We start from the raw sequence: 14,869 nt of genomic DNA, 5'->3' as shown, positions 1-14,869 counted from the left end.
TTTGTGACTTCTTTATCTTGCCTATCGGAGAACTCTCACGTTTCCAAGCCAATCAAGGATTATACTCGTACGATAGAAGATGCAAGATCAGATCACCCAACTACGATAAAAGTAGTATCGATTTGGCTTCACAATCCCAATGAAGTCTTTAAGTCGTTAACCCGATTTTAGAGAAGAAAATCAAGAGTTAATGGAGATCGACTCTAGCGAGCGCACTAGCATCACACAAGACGTGTGGGGATTAAGTTTATGCTCAAGCTAGATGTCTCCTATGTATAGTCTTCAAATCAGGGTTTTTCCTTAGGTACAAAGCAATCCATATTCACCGTTAGATGAAAACCTAATTTAGTTCAAGCCAATATCTCTCAACCATTAGATCAAAAGACATAGCTTGTCACACACACTTGGGTATACGTTTACTGGGTTCGTGAGAACCATGCCCAAACGTGTACGTGTATGTTGGTTCAACATGATAACCCAAAAGGTCAACCATATGAGCATCTCATATTAATCATGTTCGTCTTCACCATAAATAGTTCAATTGACTCAAATGAACTAGTTAGAGAGTGATCAATTTCTATGACACAATTGAATCAAAGATGATACGATTCGATTGAATCGGCTCATGAACATTAAAGCCACGGTTTTCATAAAGCATTCCTTAATAATTAATGTTTCATGTTCATAGCTCATCTTTAGATCATAACCTCTTAAGCCAACAAAAAAGTTCGCGGACTTAAGTTAATCGTTTGAGTTTTCCAAACTCAGTAGAAAATCTCGGCAAGAAGACTTCCGCCAGTTCGCGGACTGGGTTCACGGACTGAGTTCGCGGACTTAACACGCAAACGAGTTATAGGAAAATCCAGCAGAAATTCTCGGGATAAAAACTTCCGTCAGTTCGCAGACTGGGTTCGCGGACTTGGTAATCCAATTCCACAATCCTACCGATTTCACTTGATCAACAAAGTTCGAAAACTTCGGTTCAAGGAACATGGTTATTTTATCTAAACTCTCATTCCAACCATTGAAACATTCTCAGAGGACGTTATTTAGTAGTTATTCACAACCTTTCTCGTCATAGAAATTTCCAAAGACAATTGAAATGTTTCATGACTTTCGTCACTAGGTCAAGATAAACTTGATCAAAGCGAAACGCTTTACCAACACACTATTTCGAGAAACAAGATAAGCATTGAATACTCAGCTCGAAATGTCAAGTGTGTATGATCTAGTCTATATAGCATATGACTTTTGTCTCATAAGAAGTAAGAGAAGAATATATAGACTTTCGAGTGATAGATAAGTTCAAATCTCCACATACCTTTTTGTTGATGAAGTTCCACGGTTCCTTGGTGTAGATCTTCGTCGTTGTCTTTGAATCGCCATGAAGTACTTGAGCTCAAATACACTTTTACTATCCTAGTCCGAGACTTAGCTAATAGGCTAGAAATCAAGACTTATAGTTTTGATCACTAACATTGACAAACATGCTTGATATAGCAACGCATGCGAGGTTGACCGAGCAATGCTCTAACAACTAAGATATAAGCAAGAAGGTGTGTTGATGTCTCCTTTGGAAACACCTAGTGCAGAAAATATGGTATTTTCTGATCTTGTTTGGCATATCTTAGTTTGATAGTTGTTGCAAACTCTGTGTGTAAAGGTTGGTTGTACATACTTTTATTTGAGTCTTCAAGTTTGTATATACTTTGCTTTGGTGTAAGCAAGTTATTTTTCTTATGAAGTTTTAGCTTTCCAAAAGAGATCAAGTGGATAAATCATGTAATGGTACATGGTCTTGTTATGTAAGAGCAGTAATGAATGAAGGTGTTTTCGTTTATAAAGTCTTGACTCTTTATTTACGATGTAAAGCTAGTTCATGGGGAGATGCTGCAAGTAGCATACTTAGCCTAACGTATGCAGTAGCAAGACAAGTTGAAAGCTAATAAGCAAATCATAGGACAAGGGTCCTAGTTGATGAAGAAGTGATTTTGTTGTTTGGGGATTGCAAAATGGCACGATAGCAGATGGGCACCGAAAGTGCTAGCAATACAACAAGTTAGAGATAATTTTATCTACAAGCATGAGTTGGATAGTACTCATGGCCTTAGAGAAAGATACATACTTTCCAGGCAAGTAGTAATGCAGTTCAAACAAGTATTGGGAGACATGTTGGCTTTGAAGGCATGGAAAATGGCCAGCTAAAGGGTTAGCTAATGTTATGTCCAAGAGATAGTTAGTCACGGTTTTAAATGGGCTGTGCAACTCAATAGTTTTGTTGCATGGAAGTTAAGCAAAGAAAACTCACCATTTTAGTACGGGTATGAAAGATGGCATAAGTATAGAGTTTATACTTGGTGGCCACATTCAGAGAAATGAGTTGTTGAATGATATTTTGCATAATCAGAGTTTGGCGAGGCATGAAGTGTTGAATGCGGGTGTCTAATATAAAAAGAACCCCGATTACTTTGTGACGTGCTTAATGAGGATCGCGGAGAACAACAATTCAACGGAGAAGTAGCCTAACAAAATTGATTGAAAACAAGGCCAGGTCGTTTATAAGTCCTTGTCACGTTGAGTGAGATGTAAAAGGCAAAGTCGGAAAGCGATGGCAATGATAATGGTGATCAGATTAAGAAGAATTATTATGTCCGTACACTTAGGCGTAAATGATTCAAGACGAAATTCAAGCTAAAGGGAGTTGGCTAAAGAAGAATTTCAAGTTTGCATTTGGGTATTGGTGCATGATTTGAGTAGCAGCGTAAGCGTAGTACACGACGCCGAGAAGTGGCTCAAGTATATGAGATCAATGGCAAAGCAGTAAGCTAAGTGATGGCATTTGGTACTAGGCATAAAAGTTTTGGCAAAGATGAGGGCCAAACAAGTTTGCTGAATTCTGAGAATGGCTCATAAGTGTACAAGGCCGAAGAACAAGTATAACAGGTATACTTGGTTGCGTTCAACGAGGGCGTTGAACGGATTAGGTGGGGGAGGTCTATTACGGTGCTGCAAGTAACGCATAATGATTGTGCGTTACAGAGTTGCAAGCCAAGTCAGTACTCCGCTGTAATAGTGCAATGCGAAGCCATAATAGCACAACGCAAGCTATAATAGCACAACGCAAGCTATAATACTGCAACGCAAGCTATAATAGTATTATTACGGTATAGACTATCAAATGCGAGAATGACATAAACCCACAGAGCCAATGTAATGCAAGTGCAGCACTAAATGTAAATACATTTGGCTAAGGAATGAAGCTATTGGCAGACACAATGAAGCTTCATTGAAGGAAAGGCAAGACATGGACAAAGTGACATATGCAACATGCGATGTTGGCATTGATGCATATCCACGGAATTGAGTTGGCCCAAACTCAAGGATGATACAAGAAGAGTGAAATAGACTAAGAGTTAGTCTATGCATTAGTTCAAGGCAGGGCTAAAGCCTGAATAGTGCAAACAAGTTGGTAATGCAAGAGTTGCATTGTTGTTGTCAAGCTAATTGGCGTAGTAAAGCATATGTGACGCATGCGCAACTAGAGTGATTTAATGGAGCTGGTATTGATGTTTGAAGCTTAAGGAATGTATATGCATGAGTTTAGAGTGATAAGCATGCAGGGGCAAGATGGCTGAATGTTGGCGCAAGACAGAATCCAGCATATTACAACTAGCATCCAATATGGCTCAAGTGAAGGTTGCAAGTTAGTTACGAGCTTCACAAGTATGCCAATGATGCGTGATGAAGAGGAGCGGTTATAAAGAAGATTATAAGCGTGGTAGAATAGTTCTAACTGCTAGAGAACATGTGTTGGAAGGCTGGCGCGAGTTAGAGAAGAACTGGCCAGTTAGCACAGTTATTGGCGGTTGGTCATGAAATGTCTCTTGTGGAAATTTCATTATGAACCCATTCTTGTACCTTTGCCAATTTTATTGACAAAAAGGGGGAGAAATATTTTAGGTCACACTATAAATACATATGGTTTTCGGATCATTGTGTAAGAGGGAGTGGTTTCCATGATCGAGATGAAGTATTGACTAAGGGGGAGTGATACATATCACCATAGTATTATTGTTAAAGTCGTGATGCAATTGGACTTTGATGTTCATAATAATACTATGACATTGTATAATAATGATTGAGAATCTCGAGTTCTCTCATTGTTCTAGCTATGGATCTTCAACAACGATGATGCTAAACTTACAACCTTTGGGATCATTGGAGTACTTGGAAGGTTGAAGATTTCAAGGAACGTTGAAGATTGAACTATGGAATAGGAGCCACTAAAGTTTATCTTTTTTGTATTCCATATGTATGAATAGTTTTGTCACTAAAATTGACAAAGGGGGAGATTGTTAGAGCATAGCTCGGTCAACCTCGCATGCGTTTCCATATAAAGCATGTTTGTCAATGTTAGTGATCAAAACTATAAGTCTTGATTTCTAGCCTATTAGCTAAGTATCGGACTAGGATAGGAAAAGTGTAGTTGAGCTCAAGGACTTGATGGAGATTCAACGACAACGACGAAGATCTACATCAAGGAACCGTGGAACTTCATCAACAAAAAGGTATATGGAGACTTGAACTTATCTATCACTTGAAAGTCTATCTATTCTTATACTACTTCTTATGAGACAAAAGTCGTATGCTATATAGACTAGATCGTACACACTTGACATTTTGAGCTGAGTATTCAATTCTTATCTTGTTTCTCGAAATAGTGTGTTGGTAAAGCGTTTCGCTTTGATCAAGTTTATCTTCACCTAGTGATGAAAGTCATGAAACATTTCAATTGTCTTTGGAAATTGCTCTGACGAGAAAGGTTGTGAATAACGACTAAATAACGTCCTCTGAGAATGTTTCAATGGTTGGAATAAGAGTTTACATAACATAACCATGTTCCTTGAACCGAAGTTTTCGAACTTTGTTGATCAAGTGAAATCGGTAGGATTGTGGAATTGTCTTGCCAAGTCCGCGAACCCAGTCCGCAGACCTAGTCAGGGAACTGACGGAAGTTTTCATCCCGAGAATTTCTGCTGGATTTTCCTATAACTCGTTTGCGTGTTAAGTCCGCGAACTGACGGAAGTCTCCTTGCCGATATTTTCTAGCTTAAGAGGTTATGATCTAAAGATGTGCTCTGAACATGAAACTTTAGTTATTAAGGAATGCTTTATGCAAATCGTGGTTATAATGTTCATGAGCAGATTCAATCGAATCGTATCATCTTTGATTCAATTGTTTCATAGCAATTGATCACTCTCTAACTAGTTCATTTGAGTCAATTGAACTAGTTATGGTGAAGACGAACATGATTAATATGAGATGCTCATATGGTTGACCTTTTGGGTTATCATGTTTAACCAAAATACACATACACATTTGGGCATGGTTCTCACGAACCCAGTAAACGTATACCCAAGTGTGTGTGACAAGCTATGTCTTTCGATCTAACGGTTGGGAGATATTGGCTTGAATCTAAATCAGGTTTTCATCTAACGATGAATATGTATTTCTTTGTTCCTAAGGCAAAACCCTGATTTGAAGACTATATATATGAGACATATAGCTTGAGCAAAAACTCAATTCCCACACGTCTTGTGTGATACTAGTGCGCTCGCTAGAGTCGATCTCCATTAACCCTTGATTTTCTTCTCAAAAATCGGGTTAACGACTTAAATACTTCATTGGGATTATGAAGCCAGACCGATACTACTTTTATTGTAGTTGGGTGATATGATCTTGCATCTTCTATCGTATGAGTATAATCCTTGATTGGCTTGAAAACGTGAGAGTTCTCCGATAGGCAAGATAAAGAAGTCACAAACATCTTCGTCTCACTGTTTTTGATTCCTTGACAAACCGCCTGTGTAGTCAGGAAGGCTTGTTGAGAGGTGATTGATTAATCTAGGATGTTCTTCGGGAATATAAGTCTGGATTATCAATTGGTTCCTGTTCACCTTGATTTCATATCAAAAGACGGAACAAAACCTAGGGTTTATTTGTGGGAGACAGATTTATCCTTTTGATAGACTTTTCTGTGTGAGACAGATTCGTTTATTTTCAAGTCTGTGATTTTGGGTTGCAGCAACTCTTTGTTGTGGGTGAGATCAGCAAAGGGAATCAAGTACGCAGTGTCCTGCTGGGATCAGAGGCGTAGGAGTATAACTGTACCTTGTATCAGTGAGAGAATGGCAGGGGTTCAACTATAGATCAGTCCGAAGTTAGCTTGGAGTAGGCTAGTCTCTGTAGCGGCTTAATACAGAGTGTATTCAATCTGGACTAGATCCTGAGGTTTTTCTGCATTTGCGGTTTCCTCGTTAACAAAACGTCTGGTGTCTGTGTTATTTCTTTTCCACATTATATTTCTATATAATTCAAATAATATAGGTTGTGCGTTAAGATCATCAACTTCTCTAATCCAAACTTTGGTTGTTGATTGTAGTTGATTGATCCTTGGACATTGGTCTTTGGTACCGTCCAAGTTATCTCTCTTTGATAAAGACTCGCATATTTCTATTTGCTTGAGTAAAGATCAAATCGAGAGATTGAGATAATAACTCCTTGAGATACTTTATATCTGGATTGAGTCTGACTGTCTAGTTGATTCTCTAGCAAAGTATTTCGGAGTTAGTCCATACAGATTGCTAAGCAAAATATTGGGTGGTGTTGTTAGACCCCCGCTTTTTCACATGGTATTCCATTGGCACATTGGCGTGGGAATTAGGGTTTGGTATGTAGGAACCCTAATTAGCATATACGACATACATAGCTGGCATGCTCGGCTAGCATGCGTGGTTGGCATGTGCGGAGATGATGTCGGTCTATACTATGGGTTCTGCCGTGGAACATGGCACATATATAAAAAAAAAAAAGACACCCTGGTAAATTTCTCACAGACGTATTGAAGGGCTCAATAAATGCGCTAGTGGAGACATTATTACTCAAGTTCTGTTTCTTTTCAGAGTGACGTCACTGTTTGACTAAAGTTTTACGATTTTAACCCTATGCTAAAAAACCACCATCAACAATTTCATATCTTGAGAATATTCGGTTTTGGAAATTCCTTGGTGTCCAAACTTCCTTGGTCTATAAATACCCAAGTTTGCTTTTCGAGCAAACTATCCTAAGAGCCATCAAAACTACATTGTTGTGTTGTTACTGGTGGAGCCGTCTATTCGGAGAAGAAAGTACCCTAGTTAGGAAAAATCTCTTATGACCTCTCGTTTAAAGACTTATGTGGGATCAAGAAGCTCTACGAGTACCGTTGGTGGGGAACTAGATAATTGTAGTATTATTAGTTTTCGATTTGATTTGATCGACTAACGGTTGTTGAACTTTGATTGCACCTAGTTTGTATTCTTGAGAATTTTCTCTTCTTATATTAGATTCACTCAAACTATATTGAAGTGACGACGGTATATTTATAACTATTTGTAGTTCTAAAGACGTCTTGTGATAATCCATTGTTAATAGACTCCGTTCTATGCGTGATTTATCACAAGAGATATAAGTTGTGGTGTGAAGGTGTTTATTGAAGATCTAAGAATATTTGAAGGCAAAGAAGATTTCTTAATTGGGTTCATAATCTTTGGTGTGCACAAAACTTGATCGGCTAGGATCCAACTATAATCGTTTTATCTTTGATAAATTTAATTGATTAGTCGCGTAGATCGGCATCATTATATAGTGTCTTGGTAGATTCTATATTGTTGATTGCATAGTCTAAACTCTGCTACTTTGGTAGTTAAACATAAGAACCATTGTCTAAGTCATATCACTGAGATTGAATAAAGTTGTTACCGAACATATTTGTTGTTCCTATATTGCTTGGAATATGAACCAAAGGAATTGTTCCAGTGCGTACGCTTATTGAATATCGGAAGCGCAGGGATACTGAAGAAACTAGGTGAACTATAGGTTTAGTTGCTTGGTCTCATCTATATGAAGTTGGTTTTATTTTGTATAGCGGATTTATTCTTAGAGTATTCAATTTTGGACTAAGTCCCGGGGTTTTTCTACATTTGCGGTTTCCTCGTTATCAAAATGTTGCTACGTCAATTACTTTTGTGTTTCGCAATTATAATTGTTTTTATTATAATTTAAAGTAAATTACACAAACGTTAACTCTATATTACTTGATAGTGATCCTATAGAGTTTGGTTAAGTCTGAGCCTATTATCAAGTAATCACACTTTGATTATTGTATTGTCTCGATTTCGTATCCATAGGAGATCACACAAAGTGTGGATACCGATTCGTTGTATTGTCTCGACTCGGTCCATAGACAATCATTTTCGATAAGAGGACTTATAGGTGGAAAATTTTAAGATTGTGGTATATTTGGGTACCTTCGTCTTTTCACCAGGGTTTCTGCATTTGCGGTTTCCTCGTTAACAAAACTTCTGGTGTCTGTGTTATTTCTTTTCCGCATTATATTTGTTTATATAATTGAATTATCACAGGTTGTGCGTAAGTTCAATCAATTGTGAATCCAACCTTTGGTTGTTGATTGAATTGATTGACACTTGGATATTGGTTTTTGATACGGTCCAAGTTATTTTTTATATTCAATTGGGCTCGCAAATTCATATTTTTTTGATAGCGGATTGAATTGAGAAATTGAGATATAACTCTTTGATATACTTTTATTAAGATTGAATCTGACTGTCTAGTTGATTCTCTTGAAAGTACATTGGAGTTAGTTCATACAGATTGCTAAGAAAAAAATTGGGTATGGTTGTTAGACTCCCGCTTTTTCAGTTGCCATGACTTTGATTCGCTTGTTCTAAGAAAAACTCAGTTGGATCTAACCAAGATCCCACAATGATGCAAATTAGGTAGTTCGGCCACTTTATGTGGTTAATGCCTTTCAAAAAAAAATTATACCTTAACAAGATCTCATTGTTGTTATGTGCAGTGTTGCAACTTATACTTAATTAGATAGTTTGGCCACCTGATGTGGTTTGTTCTTTCTTTGAAAGGGTAAATTTGTCGGTTAAGAATTAGGGGAGATACCATACATTCGATGATTGTAATATGAACTTGAGTACTTCTGTAAAGTTTTCCGACTACCAAAATCGTATTAATGAATGAATGTAACATGAAGGATGTTCCTCTTTTTATGAAAAAGAAAAGTATGACCGTCTGATTGTTAAGAACCCCACACATCCGTCATTAAAAAAATCAACCATGAATCCCTAAACATCACTCTTCGCCACATCCTATCATATTTATTTTTTGACTCCGTCATTATAGTAGTCACAAATCGTCCCTCAGTTGGTTGACAGAACCACAACCATTTATCATGTTGTGTACCACTTCAATAGAGGGTTAGTAAGTTGTAACAGTATTAATAGTCTTAACAACACCCAAGGTGGCAAGGCCGACGATATTATATTCCGGTAGGTTTGCGACTTTATGCAATTATTTAAAAAAAAATTTATGAAAGTTGTTGATGTAAATTTAAAGTATGTTTAATTTAGTGGGAATGAGTTTTCATTAACATTAGACTTTAAAGTTTCTTCACAAGAGTGATTCCCTATACAATTTGGACTTTGAGCTTCCTTCCTCTTATGGGAATGATGATAGTTTTCATGATCTTACCGAGAAAACCTTTATGTCTTCGAATTGCGAATTGTTTATGTTAGTGAATTGCTCGGTTGAACCCACCAAGTGTTGGTATGTCAAGTTTGGTTGTCATATTTTAGTGAACCAAAACTCATGTTAAGAGTCGCTTGATTATATACTAGAGTTAAACTTCGTATAGGTTAGCTTGAAAGCATTAGAATATGAGACATTACAAGTATTGTGAAGTCTTGAAGATGTGAAGAAGCAAGGAGCTACAACGACAACAATCATCCTTCCACTTGAGATTAGTGATATTTAACTTGAACTGTTTCATTCCCTAACGTATCTTTCAAGTCGTGCATATTGAAAACATAACTGCGAAGCATGTTTGAAGTCTAGATAGACATAGTATTAAGGAATACAATACGAGGTTTATTGATTAACCATTAAACTTTGTAGATAAGACATCGCCATAATTATTTGAATGCTATTGTTATTATGTATGGTTATAAGGTGAGGATTTCATCCTAGGGAACAATGTTTACATGTGTTCTAAGGAAGTAAGTTCATAAACTTGTTTTGTGAACCGAAAAGGAAATTGCCAGGTGTTATTGGTTTTGTTATTCATTGCATATCTTATGAACAACCAATATGTGTGATAAAGTAGAACCGCTCACAACTTGTTGTGTTCTTGGTAGAACTATTCACAAAGGCCTGACTTTTGTACTGGTATAACTTTTATTAGTAAAACCAATCTTAAGTAATCACCTTGGTATGTATCGAATTATGTCTGCCATGGGAAAGGGAACCGATCCTTGTAAGGGGTGAAGGGAACCGATCCTAGTAAGGCGTGAAGGGGAACCGATCCTTATAAGGGGTGAAGGGGAACCGATCCTTGTAAGGGGTGCAGTAAATCAAAGGGAACCGATCCTTGTATGGGGTGCAGCAAGGTTTACAGAAGAAAGGGGAACCGATCCTGTGAACGTGTGCAACACATATGAGTTAGATACCATATATATGTGGGGAACCTATCCTAGTACCTAGTCAACCGAATCTTTTGGAAAGCTAGTGTGACTATGTGTAGTACTCACATGGAGGTGGAACCGAAACTTGTTTTGGTAGAACCATAAACCCATGATTGTGATTGAATGTTGGTTTGATCAATCACATAGTTCTTGAAAGTTAGATGAACCAATTTTAAACTTGTTTGGAAGTGTGGAAAATCGGTTTCAAGATTGTAAGTGTGAAAGACAACTTACAAAGTAAAGATGTCAACAAACTTTGAACACGTGCTGAGAATGTTTATTTCTATAATTATTCAAAGATATTCCTTAAAGGATAATGGAAGAAAATCCTAGGATCGAAACATAAGTAAGTTAAGAATCTTTTAATTAAGGTTATTAATATATCTTGATAGGGAAATTACGGAATTAGTAATGTACATTTACTAATTAGATTTTCCGAGACATTTCGTTTACATTTTTGGACAGAGCATTTTCAGAAATTATGAAAACCGAATCTGTGCATTTATGAATATCTTGAGAATATTTTCGGTTTTGGAAATTCCTTGGTGTCCAAACTTCCTTATCCATAAATACACGAAGTTTGCCTTTCTAGCAAACTAATCCTTCGTAACATTTGACTTCCTATTTTGTCATTGTTACTGGTGTAGACACCTATCGGAGAGGAGATTAATCTAATTAGGTGAAATCTCTTACGGCCGCTCGTTTTAAAGTCTTCTTTGGGATTGAGAAGCTCTAGCACGACTCGTTGGTGGGAAACTAGATAATTGCGTTTTTTCTTGGTTTTCAGTTGATTTGATTGACTAACGATGGTTGAAATATGATTGCACCTAGTTTGTTTATTATTGAGAATCTTCTCTTCTGATATAAGATTCACTCAAACTAGTTCAGAGTTTCGACAGGGATCTTTAGACTGTTGTTATTTCTAAAGACGATCTTGTGATAATCCATTGTTAACAGACTCCGTTTTGTGCGTGATTAATCACAAGAGATTCAAGTGATTGTGTGCAGGTGTTTATTGAAGATTTAAGAAGATTTGAAGACAAAGAAGATATTGAAGATCTAACTTGGGTTTTATAATCTTTCGTGTGCACAATACTTGTTTGGGAAAAGGGGATCCAGTTAATAATCGGTTTATCCTTGTGGTAGATTAGATTGATTAATTGAGTAGATCGGCATCAACACGATTCTTCGGATTAAAGGTGTTGTTTGCTTAATCTTAACCGATTACCTTTGGGTGATTGAACATAAGATAGATCTAGACCCGACGAAGGAGTTTATGTTGAGATAAACGGAAGAGACTTTGTCCGACTCATATCACTTGGTTGAATAGAGTTGTTACCAAACAGATTTCTTGTTCCTTTATTGTTTGGAATACGAACCAAAGGGATTGTTCCAAGTACGTGACTTATTCATAGGTCGGAGGCGTGGTAATATAAACGGAACTAGGTATACTATGGAGTTAGGTACTTGGTCTCAACTATACGAAGTTAGGTGTAATTTTTTGTAGCGTCTTAATCCTGGGAGTATTCAATTCTGGACTAGGTCCCGGGGTTTTCTTCATTTGCAGTTTCCTCGTTAACAAAATCTTGTTGTGTCATTTACTTTTATTTTCCGCATTATAATTGTTTTATTATAATTAAAGTAAATTACACAAACGTTAATTCCTATTTACTTGATAAGCAATCCTATTGTGTTTGGTTAAGTCCGAAGCTTTGTATCAAGTAAACATACTTCGTTGTTGTATTGTCTCGATCTCGTATCCATAGACGATCACATGAAGTGTGAACCGATTAGTTGTATTGTCTCGACTCAGTCCATAGACAATCACTTTCGGAGAAAGGACTTATAGGTAGGAAAAGTTTTAGCTTGAGGTATATTTGGGTACCCTCGCCTTTTCAATTGGTATCAGAGCAGGCAAACACGAAAAGATCTAACAATCTGTGTTTGGTGCGATCCAACCTATGAGAATGAACTCGAATTCTCATGAATCGACTTCAATTAACGTGCCGCCAAGATTTGACGGAACAAACTATCTATGGTGGAAATCTGCTATGAGATCTTTTCTTCAATCACGAGACTTTAATACTTGGCTATTATTCGTCGATGGATATACTCTTCCAAAGAGAGAAAATTCAGAAACTGAGTTTAAACGCTTAGCGGAATTTTCGAGCGAAGAAAAGACATTGGCAAAGCAGAATTCAGATGATTTGAATACTATTATTCATGTTGTAAGTCGCGACCTACAACATCATGTGTCAACATGTCACACTTCGAAAGAAGCTTGGGATAATCTTCAGATCGTATTCGAAGAAAAATCTTCTGAGAAAGAAGCTAGACTTCAAACCCTCACTTCCGAGTGGGAAAACCTTTGAATGGATGAAAACGACACTTTTGAAGAGTTTCACATTAAACTCTCTGAGATAATTAATGCCTCTTTCTCGTTAGGAAAAACTATTTCTGAAAAGGATATAGTATGCAAGATTCTTAGATCGTTGCCATCTATATACGATTCTAAGAAGCATGCAATCATAGAAGCAAATGATCTTTCGAATATCTCACGAAGCACACTCGTTGGTAAGTTAAAGATCTTTGATCATGAATCACAGTCTATTCAAAGTAAATGAATTGCTTTCAAAACAAAAGTTCCAAAAGATCCAACGGAAAGGAGTAGACAGTTGGATGATTTGAATGCACAGATTGTAGAAAATTCTGATGATGAGATTGAACAATCTTTGTCTCTAATTACCAGACAGTTTCGAGATCTCTTAAAGAAAAGAAACAAGAGATTCGTTAAGGATACTTATCGATCTTCTTGACCGCATGATCGAGTTCCTGTCAAAAAGGATCAGGAAGAAGATGATGAATATCAGCCACAGTGCTTCAAGTGTAAAGGGTTTGTTCATATTGCTAAAGACTGTCCTCATCTTAAGAAATACATTGGAAGCAAGGCATTGGCTGTAACTCTAGATGAGTCCTCTGAGTCATACAACTCTGAAGAAGAGGAAACAGCTGATGTTGCATTAGTTGTCAATCTTATTCCTTCCTCCATCATTAGTAATTTACCCATTTTAAAAATGGACATGTCTTCGATGTTATTAAATCATCTAATGGTAAAAGGAAAAATAAGACAAGATGCAAAAACTGTCTTAAACACAGAATTGCTAAAAGTTGTGTGTGCAATTCCGATCTATCTCAAGATATTTTGTTAGCTCAGGGTAACAAAAGAAGATCTTTTCATACTATACTAGATCAAGAACACTCTGGTTGTTCAAAATTCCATAATGAGAGAAAATCTCATGCTAATGCCACTTGATCGGTGTTAGAATTCTTTCCTCATCTTGTGTGCCGAATTGTGAATGAGGAAGAAAAAATCAATGCACTTTTGTGTAGATTATGGAAATAATATCTAGTATTTGAATATATTTGATATATTCGTATTTATAGGAATATTATATTTCGGTTTAAGAAAAATATAAAAAGACTCTTCTCCCATTTTGATCATTCCCTGTCCGAACTATGGGTCTGGATCAAATGGTTTCTCTGGAGAAGATGCAAGATCAGAAAGATCATCTTAAAACTATGTCCGGATTATCTCTCGACATTAAGGGTAAAATCAGAAAGGGAGATTGGCTTAGCAAGAAGGAGAGAGAGAATACTCTGAAGAAAGATCAGTGTATCGAGGCATTGACACACTTTTGTGTTCAATCGAAGACAGAATTACATGCTCTTGCATAATCCTTCACAAAGATTTCTCATATGCAAGATATTCTGGTCAAGCAACAAGGCTTTCTACTTGAAGAAATTCAAAAGCTGAAAAGTAGTAATGCACCTTCATTCGGTTCTGATATGAAGGATTAGGTTGCAAAGATAGAATAGACATCAATTTGTGATTTCTTTCATTAATTGTATTGGTCTATTATGAATAAAATTATTTGTTTTGAGTAATTTTCTTGTGATAGTTTTTGGTTTACATAGCATGTGCTTAATTGCTTTTACCTTATTGCTATGTATGTTTATGAGATGTATGTTTTCGGTTTTACTACCTTAATATTCGATCTCATATATTATAGACCCTCATGGTTTGGGTAACTTTTTGATTTAGTGGGATTAAGTTCTAGCCCTAGTAGGTAGGCTTTATCAAAGGATTATGAGGGGCTCTGATAGAAATAGTATGTGAAAAAGTCACAATATGTTGAATCGGTTTTGGTTTAGCATAAAAGCATATGTGTTTCGACGGTTTTCAACTTTTGCTTGCAATAGTTAAAACCGGTTTTCA

The sequence above is a fragment of the Papaver somniferum genome, chromosome 5 (genome assembly GCF_003573695.1).
Source record: "Papaver somniferum cultivar HN1 chromosome 5, ASM357369v1, whole genome shotgun sequence".
In the NCBI taxonomy this organism is placed as follows: domain Eukaryota; kingdom Viridiplantae; phylum Streptophyta; class Magnoliopsida; order Ranunculales; family Papaveraceae; genus Papaver; species Papaver somniferum.
The sequence above is the reverse complement of the archived record's forward strand: the minus strand, read 5'-3'. Positions refer to the sequence as shown.